This window comes from Eulemur rufifrons, chromosome 6, assembly GCF_041146395.1.
Source record: "Eulemur rufifrons isolate Redbay chromosome 6, OSU_ERuf_1, whole genome shotgun sequence".
In the NCBI taxonomy this organism is placed as follows: domain Eukaryota; kingdom Metazoa; phylum Chordata; class Mammalia; order Primates; family Lemuridae; genus Eulemur; species Eulemur rufifrons.
Window position 1 is genome coordinate 18,255,213 of NC_090988.1, and position 22,059 is coordinate 18,277,271.

The 22,059-nt window shown below is 37.7% G+C and overlaps 1 protein-coding gene and 1 pseudogene across 5 annotated transcripts in view; one reads left to right on the plus strand and one right to left on the minus strand.

The window, feature by feature from the left end:
* SIK3 (SIK family kinase 3) overlaps positions 1 to 22,059 on the plus strand; it is a 228,569-nt gene that overhangs the window by 90,014 nt on the left and 116,496 nt on the right. Inside the window, exon 1 of one of the 5 annotated variants that reach the window (XM_069470856.1) lies at positions 9,409 to 9,461. The exons of the other annotated variants lie outside the window; for them this stretch is intronic. The gene's annotated coding sequence lies outside the window, so the exon portion shown is untranslated. Of the gene's footprint in view, positions 1 to 9,408; positions 9,462 to 22,059 lie in introns of those variants that run through there. 5 annotated transcript variants of the gene reach the window in all.
* On the minus strand, positions 17,877 to 18,757 carry LOC138383805 (tropomyosin alpha-3 chain pseudogene; annotated as a pseudogene).

The window sequence follows — 22,059 nt, forward strand, 5'->3', positions numbered from 1 at the left end:
TAAATTTTAGAATTGAAGTTGCAGTTTCAGACAAGTCACAGATGTTCAAGTTTTGGAACCGTAATTGGAGTACAAACATCTATCTATCCGTATTTGTCTTAATTAACAAACATCTGTCCTGTTAATACGATTTAATATAAAGAAGTGGTGCACCTAAAAGTGGACTGCATCTACTAATAAGAAACAAAATGGTTTAAAACTTTGGATTCGAACCTATGATTCTAGAACAATTCTAAAATTTTTAACTATATGGTCAAACTCTAGGCAGGATTGGTTCCCCTGTGTTTGTGAAAATGTATTTTCTTTCATTAATCTTCTGCAGTAAAAGCTAAGAGCTATTACTAGTTTTTTAAATCTGGAATCTGATTTGGAATGTGCCTTGATTTTATATACCCCTATTCTTGATGTTACCTGTAGTTGTCAGAATTCTCTTTAACTTATTCGAAACGGATCACTTGGTAAAATTAGTTCTCTAACTGTATACATTTTTAGTTTGATTAAGAACAGCTTTCTGGACTAGTTTGGGATTATGGCTAAATTTCTAGTTTTGTATGACCAATAATTTATACTTTTGCTATATTTATTAAGCAAAAAGTTCCTATAACTGGACACATACAGATTTATAATTCTGTGACTATTCCTAAAAATTTGGAGTTGCAGTAAGAGCAAAGCACTAGATAAATAAAATCTCTGGGCCAGGCCCTAGCTGGCACTTTCAGAGGCATTATAGTGCTACAGTTTGTTGAGAAAATGGTGAAAGTCATATCTTTGTCCTGCCATTTTTTCCCCTTTATCTGTGAGGTCATGGTGAAAGTCCTTGACTCTCATAATGGTGAAATTGAGATTTTAAACATTTGTTTCTGTTTACATCCTAAATTGTAGGTAAGAAGAGGAAGAAATTCAGATATTTTTCTAAGAAGAGTTGTTAGTTTTTTACTTAATTTCCTTCCTTTGAGTCCCAGAATAGCTTATTTTTGGATTATCATATGTAGTACTTGTGTAAGTAAAATCACAAACTGTTTTTCCTCAGCTCTCCCTTCACAACAATCAACACAGATTTCTGTGACCAAATGTGTGGGGATTTCTCCCCACCAACAAGAAAGCAATTAGTTCTGCAGTGGACACCAGTGGAATGTCCTTCAATTGAATTCTGACAATATCTACCTGGAGATAGCAAAACATCCCACAGGTTGAGGGCTCAGTTCTACAAGACTGCACCCCACTTCTGATGCCAGTCTCAAGCTCCAGGTTGTTTTACCTGTGCTTCTGACCCATTGGCTATAAATGGGGATTCCATGACCCCCATCTCATGTTTAATTTCCTAGGGCAGCTCACAGAACTCAGGGAAACTCACTTACATTTGCTGATTCATTATAAAGGATATTACAAAGGATACAGAGGAAGAGATGGATAGGATGAGGTATGGAAAGGGGCGTGGAACTTCCATGCCCTCTCTGGGTACTCCACCCTCCAGGAAGCTCTGCATGTTCAGCTCTCCAGCAGCTCTCAGTATTCCATCCTCTTAGGCCTTTTAGGAAGACTTCATTGGACAGGCATGACCAAAGCGTGGACAACCATGTGGAAATGTGATTGGACAAATCTAATATGATGATCTAACACTAATAGACTGGGTGGGGAGACCAGCAAGACCTGCCTGTTCAGATTCTTCTTGGCCTCTCTGTACATCATTCCTTCCTCTCTGGTATGGGGCGGGACCCCTTTTGAAATGGGGGTCTTATAACCTATAGTAAGACAAGGTAGGTCAGAGGATTTCTTTCTGGCCAACTCCAAGACAGAAAGGCAGGGGAAGATTCCTGCCTTGGGGAGAAAGGCGGAAAGGAGGGCAGGAGAAAATCAGAGAGAGAGAGTCTGTTTTCTGAGTCCTGCTTCTGAGGTCAACAGTGCCCCAACATTATAAAAAGGGCTATGGAAGTTAAGAGCCAGGAATCACGGATAAAAACCTATATATCTATGTATATCTTTATGTAGATATATATAAAATTATTTAAAATAATACAGTATCCTCGTAGGTACAATTCTCTGGATTATTAATAAGATGCCACTGTCTCATCTATTGTTTGTCTCCTAGGCATTTAAAAAAATAGCAAATGAGGAAAAAACTTTTAATTGACCTCAGAGGTTAAGGAAACCATGAAAATAATTGGGTTGTTAAATTGATTGAGCAGACATTTGTTGAACACCTACTATGTACTTGGTACATGGCTCTAGGCATTGGTGTCATGAAAAACCTGGGAAGAAGGAATAAAGATAATATAAAGTTTAAGGACATAGTTGAAGAGGTGACCATTCTTTGGGGAATTGTCTAGACAAGTCTCCAATATGCATATTTTTAAAGAGCAACAATATTCAACTTTGTTATTTAAAAAAGGAATTAACATTCACTGTCAATAAAGACACTCTAATGCCCTTTCGGGTTCCAGCCTTTCCTAACAGTCCCGGTTGGATGAGATCTGGTATTCCTCTAAATTCATAGTATACTCTCTATTTTCTTTACATTGTACCTTTGTCCATCTCTGGAAAGATGTTAAAGATCTTAATGTTCTCATTTTATTATACTAATGTCTTACTTTTTCTTTAAATTATCTTCCTAATCTCATTTTCCATTTATTTTTCATAGTCGTTTTATCAGCATTTATGTAAGCTACCTTATACTTTTTCTGAATCAAACAGAAATATAAATTAATAATGATGCTCACCTTTTTTAGTAGTGTATGACTTATTTTATTAAATTTTTAAGCCACTATAAGTACTGTGATTTAAGTACTTTTTCTTTTATAATACTGAAAAGGTACCTTGCATATAGAATATGGTGCAAGATGTAGATAGGCATTTAGTGCCTTGCATATTTGTTAAATGAATGATTGCCGGACATATGAGCTAAGTCTGCTGTTTGAAGTCTTCTGTTTGCCTGCATCTGATTTGCCTGTCAAGCTTACTGCCTGCCCATTACATCCAGATGAAAGCTGGCTGAATATATAACCAGCATTTTGCTTAACATACCTGTGCATGTGTGCGTGGATTTATGCCTGTTCCCAGACTAGTTGCTAAGGAGTCAAGTGCATGGCAAGATGAAGAAAGACTAGCAGTGAAGATAACTTAAAGAGCTAATCTAATAATACTGGCCAATGGTTCTTCTAAATCTTGTTTCTTCAAGGTGTTAACTTCAGAGAGGTTTTAAAATTGCTTGCATTTGGGTAAATTTGAGAATTCTTCTTTGATAATGGGAAAAAATGAAGAGATCCTCTCTGATATTGTATGAATGGATGTGATTCTGGTCAGAGAACATGAACCTGTTAAATTTTAAGTCTGCATACTTCCATTAACAACTTAATCAAGAATAGTGAAATTATAACAAAGATAGAGAAATGTATTTTTCATCCTGATGGATCTGCCCCTTCTCATGTCACTGGATTTGGGCGAGTTTGTAAAAGTTATTGATTTTTTTTTTTTTTTGGTCATAAAGTTACACCTGTATTTAAGAGAATATTTTCTTTTTTTCACTCTCCTGGCATAGTCAAGCCATAACATGGAATTGACAAAATTGTCTATCTATTTATTTACTTAGAGAAAGGGTCTCACTCTGTTGCCTAGGCTGGAATGCAGTGGTGCCATCATCGCTCACTGCTACCTTGACTCCTTGGCTCAAGTGATCCCCTTGCTTCAGCCTCCCAAGTAGCTGGGACTACAGGCACGCGCCACTATGCCTAGCTAATTTTTAAATTTTTTTGTAGGGACAGGGTCTCACTATGTTGCTCAGGCTGTTCTTCAACTCCTGGGCTCAAGCTACCCTCCTGCCTCCTCCTCCCAACGTCTTGGAAGTGCAGGCATGAGCCATTGTGCCTGGCCGAAACATTGAGTATTTATTGTGTTTATTGAATAAGATTTTGTTCCTTTTAATTTTGAAAACAAGCAAGTGAAAGGCTTATCAAAGTCCATAGCATTTTACTAGATACCGTGGATGATTTTTTACGGAAGATATAGTTCTTGCCCGGCAGGAGATTATGTTGTAGAGTTAGAGCTAGCAGACACAATTAGCAGTATGTATTTATTCTCAGGAGCTAGGTTGTTGAGAGGATTAGGAGTGATCGCTAGGGATTCAGAATACTGGAGTCTTTCCAAACATCTGAACTATGTCTGGAAAGGTAGATAAGATTTATAGTGGTAGAAAGTAGGGGTGAGAGGTATCTGCAAAGTGGACCTTTTAAACTGTGGTTGCCGCAGAGGTGGAAACAAAAATGGGAATGTTTTGTGTGAAGGCCAGTGAAGAGTAGCAGGACTAAAACAGATTATTTTGGGGGTAATAATTGCATGGGTAGTATGGGGACAGCTTTTAGAGGATCTTAAAAGCCAGACAGATAAGTTTGAGTGTGGTGTGAATAAACAGAGGTTCCTGGTACACTCTAAGAGGAGTGTTTTTAGGAAGTTTAGTCTGACAATGTTATGGGGCTAATTTACAGTACATATAACTGTGGTCAAGATGAGGAGGTTAATTAGGTAAACCGAAAGGGATTTTATGATCATTATTGAATCCTTACCAAGTACGGTTGGTCCCTACTTATTGTTTCATTTAAACCTGACAACTACCTTGTGAATTAGATATTATTTTTATCCTCACCGTAACAGGTAAGGAAACTGAAGCACACAAGGGTAAGCAACTTTCTTAGGGCCACCAAGCTAACAGGAGTAGAACAGTCTGGCTCCAGAAACTAGGGTCTTAACCACTGTGCTATAAAAATGTTGTTTTTCAGAGAAAATAAGGTAAACATCCGTTTCTTCTATGTACTTTGCCCCCTTATTAATTCCCTGTCTCCTTACGTACAAAATGGCTTAGTGATCTTAGAACAAAGGTTTGGTTCGGGGACTTCCAATAGGTTTATCCAATTCAACCTCTTTCGAAACCAGTTGCTGGTTACTTGTAAATAATGCTTTGTAATTTCGTAACTGTGACAAATAAAAACAACTTTAGACTGGATTTTAAGGCTAGCGAAGGGAGGCTGGCTAATTACATAAATGTTTCTGGTTTCGAATTTCTTTACCTAGATCATATTATAAATAGGAATGGTTTTTATGTTTATACTCATTTAAATTTACTGTTTATAGCTGTTTAAAGGCTAAGCTGACAGAAAAATTCCAAAAATATAATACACACAAACACGTGTGTATATTGAGTTTAGACTGTTAAAAGATTCATCATCGATCTGTACCTTCTTCACGGTCACCGTCGTCTGTGTACTATGTACTTTAGAAAAGGTGGTTGCCTGGCCGCTGGTGCGCTCTGGGTTCCCTTTGTCATTTGTGACAGTTGGTCTCTGCTGCATGTCTTTTAGGATGAGGGATTGAGCTCCTGTAAAAGCATTTCAGAGATTTTTCAACTAATGATTTTTCCTCTCATTCTTTACTGTTTGGTTTCTTAGGCAACTTGGCCTCCCCTCAGCCCTGCTGACGTCTTTCCAGCCCCTCTTCTCTCCACCACCCCGCCCGTTAGTTGAGGGCTTTTTTTTTTTTTTTTTTTTTTTTTTTTTCCATTGTTGCTTTAGGACTGCACTAAAGGAATACATTTTTTTTTTTCTTTTTAAAATATCTGTTCCTGTATACTTCTTAGAATGTAGCAGAAGGACAGGGAGAGAAAAGAAATAACTTTTAGAAGCTAAGTAACCTGTATTTTTAGGTCAGTTGTAACAGGATTTCATCCATAAAAGGCTAAATTTATTCTGTTGTCTCTGGTGTTGATTTTTTTTTTCAAGTTAAACAGTAATAGAGAAAATGTTTTCCAGTTAAACCAGACATTCCACAATTAAGCTATTTTGAGAATGTAAGGTGTTGGAGAGGGAAAAACAATCTGAAAACGATGTGCATAGTTTGATTACTATAGGGTTATGCTGTGATTTGTCTTTTTTAAAAAAATCAATTGTGTCTATGAAAAGCATTTCTACTTCTGTAGGGAGGGCAAAGCAAATAAAATCCTAAAAATCTAACTTTCGTTCACATTTGGTTCCCTAGTGATACTTTTTGAATCCCAATTCCTTGACCCTTTTAGCTTCACTATCCTGGGCAGTGGCTACTATTTCTACTATGTAATGCACAATGAAAAGCCCTACTTCTTTATATACAAATGGAACAGTTTGTATAATTGATATATATTGGGTGCTGTATGGTCAGTCCTAACAGTAGTGCTAGTTGCCATATCATTTACTTTTACATTTGGAAATGTTTAATATTTTACTTCTGTCTCAATGTATTTTTTTTTTTTTTTTTTTTAGTGCTATAGAGTGTATGGGGTATAGGCAAGGTATGGATAAGAAGGGAAGTGATAGGTGTAGAGATAGTAAGAATTGCTATGTAAATGCCTTTCTTGTATATGTACACAAATAAGAGTTTTGTGTATGTGTTTCTAAATATGTGAAAAGATAAGATTGCTCCCTTTTCCTGGGTCTGTAATAAATTTGCTGATATATATGTATGGGTATATATATGGATATAGATAGAAATGTTTGCTATAAATTAGGAATGAAAAACTTGCCATAGAAGCAAGAGGCGAGAGGGATTATTTTGCCTGAAGAAGTCAGGGAAGGCACCATCAAAAACAAATTGGCTGTAGACCTGGGATTGGGAAATTGAGAATTACTAATTGTGTATAATGGTTAGTACCAAAAAAATGTGGGGATGGGAAGTGACTGGGAATACTGGTAGATAGAGGTGAAAAATAGGTTAAAGACAGATTGTGAAATACTGTTTGACTTTATCATTTAAGCAATAGGTAACCACCAAAATTTGTTTGATTAGGTCTTTTAGAACAGATTTGTGTTTTGAGAGTATGTCTAGTATTAATAATATAAAATTATGTGTACTTTTTGACTGAAACTGTATTGATAAATAATGAATTTGTAAATTAGTTGTTAGGGTGATCGAATTATACCTGGTTTCCCCCTTCTCTCAATTTTTAGAAAGCATTCTCTAGTGAGGCAGTTTTATATAGTGGTTAAGAGTTAGCGTCTGGGCTGGGTGTGGTGGCTCACTCATGCCTATAATCCTAGCACTTTGGAAGGCCAAGGCAGGAGGATTGTTTGAGCTCAGGAGTTAGAGACCAGCCTGAGCAAGAGTGAGACCCTGTCTCTGCTAAAAATATTAATAGAAAAAAAATTACCCGGGCATGGTGGCATGCACCTGTAGTTCCAGCTACCCAGGTAGCTGAGGCAGGAGGATCGCTTGAGCCCAGGAGTTTGAGGTTGCTGTGAGCTGTGATGACGCCACTGCACTCTACTTGGGGAGACAGAGTGAGACTCTGTCTCAGAAAAAAAAAAAGTGTTAGTGTCTGATATTGAACTCTTGATCTCTCACTAACTAGCTCTCTCTCTGACCTTGGATAAACCTTAAGCTTTGGTTTAATTCACTTGTAAAACAGGCATAATCATGCTTATTACCTCAAAGAATTGTTTTGAGGATTTGATTGAATGAGATAATATATGTAAATATGGCATTTGACACATAATAAATGTAGCTGATAAATACAGATTATAATTTTGTGATACAACTTTCATTATAGAAGAAAATTAATGGAATGTGAAGGATTAATGATCTTGGGAGGTGGAGGGGGAGACCTTGGTAAGCAGATTGATTAGGAAGTTATTGCTTTATCCAAACAGTGCTTTTAGGTGGCAAGGGAATTCACTGCAGAAAAGGAGATTTGGCAGAAAAGAAAGTGTAGCCAGTATTTGGGTGTGCTGACTTTAAGGTACCCGAGAACATAGAAGTGATATTGAGGACATAGAAGTGGTATCATGAAGGTAACTCTTGGAAATATGAAGCCTGGGAGGAGGTGAGCCTGGAGGTACAGATGTGGAAGTTATTACTGTCTGTTTGGAGATACCTAGGTCTGGGAAGAGTGGCAAGTGAGTACTGGCCTAAGCACAAAGCCTTAAGGAACACTAATGTTTAAGAATTGGGCACCAAAGAGACTGTCCCCAGTTGGCTTTAAGGATATAGTGTACTAGTCTTTTGTCCTACATTTTGGAAGAAATTAGGGAGGAAGGGAAATTAATGTCTTCTTTTTTTAAAAGTACTTTTTATGTGCTGCCAATAAAATAATTTGTACTGTTATATTAAGTTATTAGACTATGTATTCTGAGTTTAGGTTTGTTGCTTTCCTCATTAATATGTGTACATTATGCCCAATTTTTGTTAGCCTTCTGACCTTTGGCCCCACTGACAGCATTCTCTGTAGTTATCTCTCAAAGGGGGAAAAGTTCATTCTCTGAGCTGGGGACACGCACTGATGTTGGCAGGTTTCCTCCTCATCAAGTCTAGATACTCTCTCAGCCTCTATAGTAGTTTAGTTCAGAAAAGTTCTCGCCTTTGAATTGGTAGACTTAGTGCAGATTTGCTGGTGATTGGCCAGGCAGATCACTACAGTGACTGGTATTAGTAAGTACCATGTTGTATTGCTGCCAAGAAACTTGCATAGTTAATGGTTCAGTCATAGCCTTTCCTTTACATGACTACACCACTAAAATACAGAATGTCTTGCTGCCTCCTCACAGAATGTCTACTGTTCCCAGTTTATTTTTTTCTGAGTGAGAAAAAAAGTCTTTTGCCACTGTTTTCATACTGAAATGTAAATTTCAGCTGCCTTTAAATCTGATGTAATAAAATATTGAGACCAAGAAATTCTATTAGAATAGAAATTTCAATTGCTTACTTCCCGGTTAATAGAGGATTTAAACCTAAAGCCCTCTGGGTGTTTTTAAGTACCTTTTTGAGTAAAACTTTCAGAAACTATCTTGCGTAAGTTAAAGGTTTACCCTTGTTAATTGTCCTGCTTTATCCTACTTCGTTTGTCAAAACCTGCACATGAGATTTTAAACTCGGAAGTCCATAGTAATAGGAAGTTAACAATTTCACAGGGTCAAGTCTTAATTTTTCATTTTAATTTGCTCAATCCCTTCTTTAGCTCTAGCATACTAGTTGAAAAAAATTTGGGTTGCCTTTAGTTTTAATTTACAATTTTTATTAGGATTTTCCTGATAGTGTTATCTTTTTGAAACTGAAGGTGTCAGAGGGCTGACCTGGTTTTTTTTATTCCTGGGATTTAGAAGGATAGTTTGTTTTTTTTTTTTGGTGTTGAACTTGCAACATCCTGCTTGTTTTCAAGAGGCAGAGTGGCAGAAAACCAAGTTGCAAGGTTATGCAGACCTTAAATAAATATATGGTGAGCTATAAAGTTACAATGTTAGATTAGTTTCTGGCCTGCCCACATTGTTTCCAAAGTTCACTTTGCATTTTAAAAGGCCTTAATGATTTTAAAAGCAAATATAGAAAACTGCCTGGAAACACATCATCTGAGACACATTTGAACTTGCAAAAAACAAAAACCAAATGTAGAAGGAAAGGTACCATTGGCTGAGCATCATAGACTAGAAACCTGCATTTAAAAAACTGCTTAGGTAAGATGACATGTTTTCCTGGTTTATTCTTATATTTTTTTCTCTGTCCTCTTGCCCTTATTACTCACAACACAGGAGAATTTTCTTTTACTTATTGTAGTCTCATTTGGAAGAGAGACTAGAGTGTGGATTATTTAGAGACAGAGAAGGAGAATTGACGTCTTTTCAATATTAGGTTCATCGATGTACATGGCATCTAGCTGCTTCAGTAAAATTTCACATTTTTCTTCATAAAATCCTCACACATTTTTATAATGTTTTTTTCCCTCACTTCTGATAATTTGTGGCTATTCTGAATGTGTTCTTTTAAAATAATAATTATTATTACAACGTTACTGAATTTTTGTATGCTAGGATCTCACAATTTATTTTGTGCTTAGCTTTTACCCCCACAATGCTTTAGTTTTATCTTTTGTGAAACAAGGGGATTGGGTTAGAATAAGATATTTCCAAAGATCTTTCTAGTTGTAACATTACGCGCGGTATTGTGTTGCGGTAACATCCTTTACATGTTTATAGTGAGAGTTGTACTACCCAAACCCACAGGTAAGTTCTATGAGTACAGCCAAACAGCTTGGTTCACATGTATTTGCATGTGTTGTAATACACTATATTCTCTGCATAATGATTCTTTAACATTTTGAGGTAGAGTGAATACTTAATGTTTAAAAAATGATACTCAAAAGTGCAGTTTCTTATTCTGGTTAAAATGGTTTACTATTATCTCCTTTCCCTGCATTTTAGTTTGTTGCTGTGCTAGTTTTACTGCATATTTTTCCTCCTAAAAATAGATGGTCTTTATCTAATGCATAGTTTTTATAAATATGCACATCTCAGGTAAAATTTTTCCTACAACATGGATTTCATTTGGTGAGTTTCATTAAAGCAGGTTATGTTAAGAGGACTTTCTAGTATATGTTTATTCTCTTCCATACCTCTGCCTCAAGGATCCTATTTACAAATGTGAGAAGATTCCATTGGCAGTTTCAGTGGTATTCTTGAAGAATTATTTTTATATTTATTTCTGCTGGGTTGAGGGAGCAGATGTTATCTTCGAGAATATATTCAGTCCTAACCCAAAAAATGTACCTCAGCAACAGGCTATCTTTTGTATCTTTTTAAAGACATAGGATACATACATTTCTGTTAGATGCTAGCCAGGAATTTGTTTGAACAAATTGAAATGGCTAAATGAATTTTAACCCTAATTTGAATAGGGTTCTAGAAAATGAAGTTCGGGCAAAGGTTGGTGGGGGTCATATTGGGGTGGCACTGAGCTAGTTCCAATTTGATTTTTTTGATTTTTGGTAAAATATACATGACATGAAACTTATCATCGTAACTATTTTTGTGTGCAGTACCAGTAGTACTCACATTGTTGTGCAATAGGTCTCCAGAACTCTTTGCCTCTTGCAAAACTGAAACTCTGTACCCATTAAACAAGCCCCCATTTCCCCTTCCCCACAGCCCCTGGAAACCACCATTCTACTTTCTGTTTCTATGAGTTTGAACCAGTAGTTTTTTTTGTTTGTTTGTTTTTGTTTTTTTTTAATTTGACCTCCTTTATGACAGCTAAATGGATTTTGAATATGAAGAGGAGAGTAATCCAGTACAACTAGTAGCCATTCTTCATAATTGCATGAGTGTTGTTATGCCAACCCTGAAATTAGAGCATTAGTCAGTCTTCTATAATGCAGAGTTTGGAAATTGCTGCTCCTTTTGTTTGAGGTTGATAATGATGACAACAGCTAGTGACTAACACTTACTGGGCACTTATTACATGCCCGAGGATGGAGGAAAGACCTAATTTTGGGATAAAAGAGAAAAGAAAAGCTTGGGGTGCATGAAGATGTATAGAAACATAAAGAAATTGTCTGTTTTCTCTGTTAAGCTCAAAGCTAGATCATTTGTTGAAAGTTAGGGGTCTGAGGTTGGTTAGAAGGTTTAAAGAAAGTAATAGATGTTTGGAATTACCAGAAAATGGGGTAGGGACCTGATCAGGGAAAGTATAATAATAGTAGTAATAATAATAATAGCAATAAGAACAGCTAATATCTATTAGCTATCCATTCTGTGCCAGCTACTGTTCTAGCTGCTTTATGTTTTAACCTTTACAGCAACCTTATTAAAGTAGTTGTTTATTACAGATAAACTAAGTGGCAAAATTAAGATGCCAATTTCATTCTCTTGCCCAAGCCCAGGCTCTTTCTTCTTTCTGCACTTTTTATAGCATTGGAAGTATCTTACCTGACATTGCAAGCCATTTGGAGTGTAATTTTTGAAAATCATTCTTCAGAGAAAGGAGGAAAAGTGGACAGAAGATCTGGTTATGTGACAGTTAGAGCTATCTGAAATTATAAACTGATTTTCTCTCTAAAGCCTGCATCTGAGATACTGGATTGAGGTTAATGTCAGTAAGTTCTTCAATTTCTGTGCAGGAGGCAATGAAGGCCTTTTTATTTGTATTAATGATTATTCTATTTATTGAACAGGCATTAATTGTATTCCTAATCTGTACTAAAGGACTTTACAAAGTATCTCTTTGTTTAAAACAATAGCTTTTCTTTATGTATGTTCATTATTGTTCTAAATAAATGCAAATTTTAGAAAAAAGAAAAACCCAGTTTTCTTAGTATCATAAATGCAAGCTTAGGTTTCTTATTAATTTGTTTTTATTTGACGTATATGAAGGTTCTTTCTAAAGATACAGTGAACAAATGGAGGCCAAAAATGTTTGATGTGGAGCAGACCAAAGCAGATTGAAGTATATTGACCCTCTGTACTGACTAGCATTTTAATGTCCAGATGGACAAGCAAGCATCATGGTAATTTACAAGGGCCAACCAACTAGTAAGATCAACTAATTTCTAGGCTATAGTGAATATTATATGAATACCCTTGTTATTCAGATGGGACACTTCGTTACTGTGTTATGGATTAGATTTATATTGCCTAAAACTGGAGAATGTAACTTTGCCTTCCAACTCTGCATATATCAGATCATTTATAATTCCAGCCGAGCAATTACTTCTTCCAGGTTTAACTCTTTAAACTTGGTAACATCTCATTAGGCTAAATATATCTTATTTACTCTCTTTTCTACCTTGTTTTGATGCCTAACACTTTGATTTTAACATTAGGAACACAACTATCAATAAGGTATGAGATGCAATCTAGTATAGATGAATCCCATTAACTTGGTAAATACAAACTATTGTATAATAGGGATTTGTTGTAAGCTCTGTGCACACGTAGAAAACTCTTCCAAAGACATTTTTGAAGTTTTGCTATGAAGAAAGATTGCCAGTGAATTTTGTAGGTCCCTATTTGAGAATGTGGTAACTGGTACTTTTGGAATCTATGCACAGAGATCCAAGGCTAAGAGAACATCTCAGGGTAAATCTATCTAATTTTTGTATCCAAAAGCTATCAATTTCTTCAATTATGAGAAGAAACCACAAATTGCATAATGGCCTTGGTATTCTGTCAGTATGGAGAGAAGAATGGTCTCAGAAAACTTGTAAGCCTGTGTTGGGATGTGTGTGACATGTGTGTTTTTTCTCATTTTTAAAATTTCAACTGTCTTAGACACATTTTTGAAGCTGTAGATATTCTAAGTTAGCAAATCCAAGCCAGTACACAAAGCAACCATTTTTTGCCAACGCAAACTGCATACTTTGCTGAGCTTTCTAATCTGGGCTCCAGGGTTTATACATAGCAAATTCTAACATCTGCCAAATTCTGTTATGACCCAGAAGGGAGTGGAGTGAAGTAGGATGAAGAATCTGGAGATGCATGCTGCCTATGGGGTAAATTGCATTTTGGAATTTGCTTCCATGTGGATTTTCCCTTCATGGACTACTGTGACGTTTAGCAGGCTGAACTGGAAAGGTCATATTGTGCAAGATGAAGAACAATAAATGGTCTGTTCAAGTGACTTGTTAAGCCTCCTGCCAGTGCCGACTAACAGCCATTATAGCCATTTCTCCTCTGGAATATAGGAGTTTGTTTGTCATCTTTTTGGGAATATGGTAATTTGTAACCATTGCTTTTAGCATGATGGGGAGATCAAACATTTAAAGGTTTTTAGCCTAGTTGTTTACACCATTTTCCCCCTACAAACTGCTGCTTCTTTTGCACCTTGAATGCTACCATGGTTTAATTTTTAACATTATAGTAACAGTATCCGTTTCAAAAAATGCATGTGCATATTAAATACACTTAATTAATTTTCATTCTGCCAAAGGGAATTTGAATTTATCTCTTCTTACAACACATTGACTTCATCTTTTTCTTTTTTTCTTTTTCTTTTTTTTTTTGTGGACTTAAAACATTGGCCCCAGAAATAGTTTCCTGGCTTTTTAATTCTTTGCCCTGCTTTTTTTTTTTTTTTGAGACAGAATCTTGCTTTGTCGTCCTGGTTAGAGTACAGTGGTGTCATCATAGCTCGCTGCAACCACAAACTCCTAGGCTCAAGCGATCCTCCTGCCTCAGCCTCCTGAGTACCTGGGACTACAGGCATGCGCCACAACACCCAGCTAATTTTTTTATTTCTAGTGGAGATGGGCTCGTGCTCTTGCCCACTCTGGTCTCGAACTCCTGACCTCAAGCAGTCCTCCCACTGTGGCCTCCCACAGTGCTAGTATTACAGGCATGAGCCACTGCGCCCAACCTGCTTTTCCTTTTAATCAGTAAAATTTCCTTTTCCTTGGGTTGTGGTACTATTCTAAACCATGTTTAAAATATGTACGGGGGCACAGACCCCAGTAGTGTTTAAAAGCTATGAAGAATCTGGGACAGAAAGTTAGCATTGCTAATAAGTTTAAGTTCCCTTAATGCTTTATAGAAAATATATTAATTAAAGACCATTTCCAAACCATTTTCATTCAAATTATATATGATATTTTACATGGCTACCTTTTAAAATACAGGTGCATTCCTGAAATTATTGGTCAATTTTTAATAAATGAAATAGCTTAAAATTAATGAGTAATTTCTTTTTCAGTAATGTAGTAGATTAGATGTGCAGACAAATCCCTTCTGGCCAGAACATTTTAAAATGAAGCTATAGAAAGGAAAAAACATGTGAATATATATATAAAAAATATATATAAAATTCTGGAACTGATATAAGAAAAACAGTTGAAGTCCTGAAAGAATCAGAAAACATGATTCATAAGGTAGAGTAGGCCCTTCGTGTGTGTTCTGAGCGTTTCTTGTAGGATTAGAGCACAGGGGAGGAAGAAGAGACAAATAGTGCCCAGGCGCCAGGGGAGGGTCATATTAGCGATTACCCTGATAGAACTGGGACCTGGAGGGGTGAATTCCTCAGTGGATGAGTAGGAAAAAAGATGTTCTGCATGCAGAGGTTTAACTGTGAACTGTCTTGGTTCAGGATGGAGAGGGGGAAAATGTCTCCCTTGAAACTGCCTAAGCAGATGCCCATACTCACATGGATTTGCAACCAGATTTTATATTACTCGTAAGGCCAGAAAATCTCTAAACTGAAAACTTAGTTGAAAGTCTTCCCAGTTGGTTAGGATCTCTAGGTGTCTGGAAGAATCAAGTTCATAGCCCTACGGAGACACACTTTATAGTCAGGCCTCAAAGAATTTTTATAGATGAAGTTGCAAGAGATGTGAGTTTGTACAAGAAAACAAGCAACTATGAGCTAGATGTGGGAGATTATGTTTTCTGAATATGGCTTCAGCAGTAGTTCCTGACCCATGTGCTCTTCTGGAACTTTGCTATTGTACCATCAAGAAGTAGAGTCTCTATCTCCTTCCATTGAACCTGGGCAGGCCTTTGTGACTGCTTTGACCAAAAGAATGAGACAGAAGTGATACTGTGTCATTTCTGAGGCTAAGTCATAAAAATACCACACATTTCTTCTTTATTCACTTGGGATACTCATTCTTGTAACCCATCACCATGCTATGAAGAAGCACATGGAAGGAGCCAGGTGGAAAGTAACTGAGGCCTCAGCTCAGTGGCACCAGCTAAGCTCCCAGCACTAATGTGCCAGCCTTGTAAGTAAGCCATCTTGAAAGTGGATCCTCCAGCACCCTGTCAAGCTGCCCTAGGTGATGCCACATGGGGCAGAGGCAAGCCCTCCTCTCTGAGCCCTGATTAGGTTGCTAATTTGTGAGCAAAATAAGTGGTGGTGGTGGTTGTGTTTTTTTCAGAGACAAGGTCTCACTATGTTGCCTAGGCGGGACTTGAGCTCCTGGGCTAAAGCTGTCATTCTGCCCCAGCCTCCTGAGTAGCTGGGCCTACAGGCATGTAACACTGCACCCTGTTGTTTTAATCTACTATATTTTGTGATAACAACTAAAACATCAGCAGTAACCATCAGTCTCATAAAGACTACAGAGGTATAAAGAAATAAAAGAGGGGGTTAAAAATATGATGAAGAGACTCTCAAAATTGATGAGGAATGTGTGAAAGAGGAACTCAATGTCAGCAGAACTTCTAGAAGTAAAAAACATACAGATAGTCCCTGACTTATGATGGTTTGATTTAGGGTCTTCAGACTTTACAGTGGTGTGAAAGCAGTGTGCGTTTAGTACAAACCATACTTCAGTACAGTATTCAATAGATTACATGAGATGTTTAGCACTTTATTATAAAATAGACTTTGTATTAAATGATTTTGCTCAACTGTCAGCACTTTATTATGAAATAGGCTTTGTGTTAGATGATTTTGCTCAACTGTAGGCTAAGGTATTTTCAACTTAAGATGGGTTTATTGGTACGTAACCCCATCGTAAGTTGAAGAATATTTGTAGTTGAAAAACACGATGGAAAAATGATACAGATTAGATGGAGCTGAAGAATGATTTAGTGAGCTGGAAGATAGATCTGAAGAAAATTTCCAGAATTTAGTACAGAGAAAGAAGAGATGGAACACACAAGAGGTTTAGTGACATAGAGATGAGAAGATACCACACGTGTCTGATTTAGTGGTTCTCAAACTTTTTTTTTGAGACAGGGTCTCATTCTGTTGCCTGGGCTAGAGTGCAGTGCCACCATCATAGCTCACTGCAACCTTTAACTCCTAAGCTCAAGTAGTCCTCCCACCTTAGCCTCCCTAGTAGTTGGGACTACAAGTGCACGCCACTACACCTGGCTAATTTGTCTTTTTTCTTGTTTTGGTAGAGATGGGATCTCACTGTATCGCTAAGGTTGATTTTGAACTTCTGGACTCAAGTGATTTTCCTGCCTCAGCCTTCCAAGTAGCTAGGACTATAGGTACACACCACCATGCCCAGCTAATTTTTAAATTTTTTGTAGAGATGGGGGTCTCACTATGTTGCCCAGGCTAGTCTCAAACTCCTGAGCTCAAATGCTCCTCCCATCTCGGCCTCGCAAAGTGCTGGGATTATAGGCATGAGCCCAGCCAACTGTAAATTTTAATTGTTCTTGTTCTGATGGTGGGGGCAGGGAAGGGAGACATAAATAGTTCCTCACTGTTTTAATTTGCATTTCCTCATTTGCTAAAAAGATTGAGGATCTTTACAGGTATGATTATGCCCCTGCCCTCCAGCCTGGGTGACAGAGCAAGACCCTGTCTCTAAATAATAAGATAAGATAAAATAATTTGTTGGATAAAAAAGTTAAGATAAAAAAAAGTTGTTGGAGATGACATGGAGTGGTAAGAACATTCCTACTGTTGGGTACAACCATTTGGAAGACAATTTGGCTTTATTTACAATTCCTAAGTATATACTCTAGGGAAACTCTTGCACTCATGGCCTGAGAGACATGTATGACAATATTTATTTAAAGTATTGTTCATAGTAGCAGAATATCCAAACAACTCAAATGTCTAGCAACTGTAAAGGATAAATACAGTTGGTATATACATAAAAGGATGACTGTTTAGCATAATGTGAATTAAGTACCACTACATGCATCTTCATTGGGGAATATTACAAATAGGGATCAAAAAAGGCAATTAAGAATAATAAGTATGATTCTATTTGCATAAAGTTTAAAAACAGGCAAATCTAAGCTATATGGTTTTTGGTGTTCACATATATGATAAAATTGAAAGGAAAAGCAAATGATGAGTAAACTTCAGGATAGTAGTTTTCTTGGGGTGGTGGGTGCTGTGGAATGGAAGAGCACATAAGGAACTATGGTTTGAATATGACATTTTTTACAATAAAAATTGTTATAACGGTGTTGTTGCAAGGAACTCTTCAGTGATTCTTTTTCTAAAGAAAGAATTTTGATAATGCACATAGTAGTTCTTTTTTAAATTTTTCTCCAACAGCTTAACATTTTAATTTGGGGTAGGGGTGGAAGAGAATATATAAGTTGCTTTGTGTCCCCCCATCCTAATGTGTTGGGGTCCAGCCAGGCTGACCTAAATGGAATCCAGAGCAAGTGGGGCGTTGGGGTCCCTAAGGAAAGGGGGCAGATCCCAAACAGAGCAGAAGTGGTGGCAGTTATACAGAGGTCATGTTATTGAGGGCATGGTCCAGCTCCTTGCTAATGTCCTTGTACTTCTGTTTCTGGGCATAGAGCTCATCTTTCAGATCATCAATTGTGTTTTCCAGCTTGGCTCATCTCTCAGCCAACTCAGCATGGGTCTCTGCCTCCTTGAGTTTATCAGTAAGAATCTTTATCTCTTCCTCATATTTGTCTTCTTTCTAAGAATACTTTTCTTGAGCGGTGCTCAAACACTTCAGGTTCTGGTCCATCAATCTGACGTGCTTATCCATCTCTCGGCGATGGGACTCTGCCAGCTCAGCTCGTTCCTCTGTATGTTCCAAGTCTCCTTTAGTAATCACCAGCTTAGGAGCCACCTCTTCATACTTCCTATCTGCCTCTTCTGCAACGTGTTTAGCTTCTTTGAGTTGGATTTCCTGGCGTTCCATCTTTTCTTCATCTTTTAAGGCCCGGTTTTCAGTCACCTTTCTACCTCTCTCACTCATCAGCAGCTTTTCCCGCTTCCTCCAGCGTTTGCAGGGCAGTGGCCCAGCGCTACTGAGCACCATCTAGCTCCTCTTCAACCAGCTGGATCCTACGGTTCAAGGAGGCCACCTCAGCCTCAGCCTGTTCCCGGGCCCGCCTTTCTTTGTCCATTTCCCGCTGGAGGTGCTTGGCTCTCTTGTCTGCATCACAGCCTGCTGTTGTAGAACCTGGATCTTGTGCTTCACGGCCTCGGTGGTGATCCCAGCCATGTGCTTATCCTGCTCCTGCTCGTACTCCCATTCCTGCCTCCTCCGATCCGAGTTGCAGCCCCTCCGGACTCCTACTTCCTCCTGCTCCCCAAATAGCAGTTCTTACTCTTTTGGCACATGCTTGTATACAGAAAGTCTTTCAGTAAATGTATCTTGAATTTTCTTCTGAGTCTCTTCACCTTTAATTTTGCTATATAGAGAATGTCCAAGGAAGAAGATGAAAATAGGAGAATTCATCCACAAGTTCAAGTTTAGTGGTTGTAGCCTTAGAATGAGAAATTAGGCCTCTTATCCTACCTGTCTGAAAATTGGCTTTACTATTGTTAAAAACAATATTCTTAATTTATTTATTGATTTTTTTTTTTTTGGTCAGCAGCGACACTGTTTTCCCTCAACCCCCAGGCTAAATTTGCTGTTTGTTAAAAACCTCCATAAATTGACATCTCTTCTTTTTCTGAAGGAATGTGAAACCCAATAATTATACACAGACCTGACCTACTTTGGAGGAAGCAGAGGACAAGGAAACTCTAGCTTTCTTCCTCCTTGTTTGGTTAAAAAGCAGAGGTCTTGGGAGGTGAGGGCCAGAATTCCCCATATCTGTTCTTCTGTGAAGAGCTCAACACGTAAGAACTTTGCCCATTTGTGTGCTGCTTGTAGACTAATGGACTTGATGCTCATGAAGACTTTGCATGCCTGACCATCTGGAAATACCTGGCCTTTTCCCAAGGCCCTGTGGTTTTGAGAAAATAAGGATGAAAGAACCCATTTGTTTTTATTTTTAATTATCCTATTTTACATGTTTTATATATTGTAAACACCTCAGTCTTTTTTTTTTTTTTTTTTTTTTTTTTTTTGGAAATAGTTGGGATGTAAACATACACTCAATGAATGAATCAATTGGATAATAGTTTGGACTGGTCATCCCATTTAGAACTGTTACTCTAGTCTGTCTTAATTCTATTTCTCTGTTGTTATTTTGTGAATTTCTTAGTTTATTGTCAAAACCAATTTTTTCTTTTTGAGACGGAGTCTCATTCTGTCACCTGGGCTAGAGTGCTGTCGTGTCAGCCTAGCTCACAGCAACCTCAAACTCCTTGGCTCAAGTGATCCTCCTGCCTCAGCCTCCCGAGTAGCTAGGATTACAGGAGTGTGACACCACACCTGGCAAATTTTTCTATTATTAGTAGAGATGGGGTCTTGGTCTTGCTCAGGCTGGTCTCGAACTCCTGACCTCAAGTGATCCTCCAGCCTCGGCCTCCCAGAGTGCTGGGATTATAGCTGTGAGCCACTGTGCCCTGTCGCAAACCAATCTTTAATATTTGCTTTATCCGTTGACTTTTTTTAAAAAAAATAGCGACAGGGTCTCGCTCTGGTGCCTGGGCTAAAGTGCCATCATAGCTTACTGTAACCTCAAACTCCTGGGCTCAAGTGATCCTCCTGGCTCAGCCTCTCAAGTAGCTGAGATTACAGGTACATGCCACCATGCCTGGCTAAAATTTTCTGTGGAGACGGGGTCTCACTGTGTTGTGCAGGCTGGTCTCAAACTCCTGGGCTCAAGCGATCCTCCAGCCTTAGCCTCGCAAAGTTTTGAGTTTACGGGTGTGCCAAGTCCCAAACATTTACTAGGCAAGGACTTGAGAATCCTGGGTTTCTCACCCTTCTCTGCAGCCATGGGTATAAGAGAAAAAAAGCATGCATCCAATGGGGGGAGCTCAAACCCGCAACCTTGAGATTAAGAGTCTCATGCTCTACTGATGGAGCTACCTGGGCACTTAATAAAAACAAATAACAGAAGGACTTTCCACTAAACCATAATCATAGATCTTTTTGGTTTGGTTCATTAACGATTGCTGAAAACACGACTGGGTTCTGGGTTCTGGTCCCGGGTCCTAGGTCCTGTACAGACAGGGTGCTTACATAACTTTACCAAACCTGTTGTTTTGTGTAATAAACACCAACCTTAACAGAAGAAGATGACTATCAATATCTGGAATATCAAGAGCTAGAAGAAACAAGATAGTGTGGTACTGGCATACGAACAGACATATAGATCAATGCAATAGATTTAAGAGTTCAGAAATGAAACCTTACATTTATGATCATTTGACTTTTGGCAAGGGTGCCAATAAAATTCAATGGAGAAAGAGAGCAGTCTTTTCAACAGATGGTGCTGGGACCACTGGATATCCACAAGCAAATGAGTGAAGTGGGACCTTTGCTTTATGCCATCCACACAAATTAACTCCAAATGCATCACAGACATAAATGTAAGAGCTAAAACTGTGAAACTCTGAGAAGAAAACAGGAGTAAATCTTTCTGATCTGGAGTTAGGCAGTGGCTTCTTAAACACAACACCAAATGCCCAAGGGACAAAGAGGAAAATAGATGAATTGGACTATATCAAAATTTAAAAGTTTTGTGTTGCAGACAGTGCCATCAGAAAAGTGAAAAGACAACCCACGGAATGGGAGAAAATATTTGCGAATTATGTATCTGATAAGGGACTTGTATCCAGGATATATAAAAACCCTTACAAACTCAATAATAAAAAGACTAATAACTCAATTAAAAAATAGATAAAATATTTGAATATATTTTTCTTCAAAGAATGTATGTAGCTGGCCAATAAACATATTGAAAAGTTGCTCAATATCATTAGTCATTAGGAAAATGCAAAACAAAACCACAGTGAGATACCACTTAAACACTAGGATGGTTATTATAAGAAAAAGATGGACAATAACAAGTGTTGGTTAGGATGTGGAGAAATTAGAAGTCTTGCATTGCTGGTGAGAATGTAAAATGATGCAGTCACTTTGGCATTTCTTCAGAATGCTAAATGTTCCAGAAAATGTTAAATGTGGATTTACCATGTGACCCAGCAATTCCATTCCTAGATATAAACCCAAGAGAAATGAAAACACATCCACATAAAAATTTTACATGAATGTTCATAGCAGCACTATTGATAATAGCCAAAAAGTAGAAGCAACCTAAATGTCCATCAGCTGATGAATAGATAATTAAAATTGGTGTATCCATACAATAAAAAGCAATGAAGTACTGGTACATGCTGCAACATGGATGCCCCTTGAAAACATTATGCTTAGTGAAAGAAGCAAGTCACAATAGGACCACGTATTATATGATCTCATTTAGATGAAATATTAAGTATAGGCAAATTTTTAGACAGAAAGTAGATTAGTGGCTGCTTAGGGCTGGTGGAGGGTTGGTTGTAGGGGGAATAGGTAGTGACAGCCGAATGGGTTTGGGGTTTCTTGTAGGGGGGGCAGTCTATTCAAAATTAGATTGTTGTGATGATTGCACTACCCTGTGAATATATTAAAAACATTGAATTTTACACTTTAAATTGGTGAATTATATGGTATGTGAATAATATCTCAGT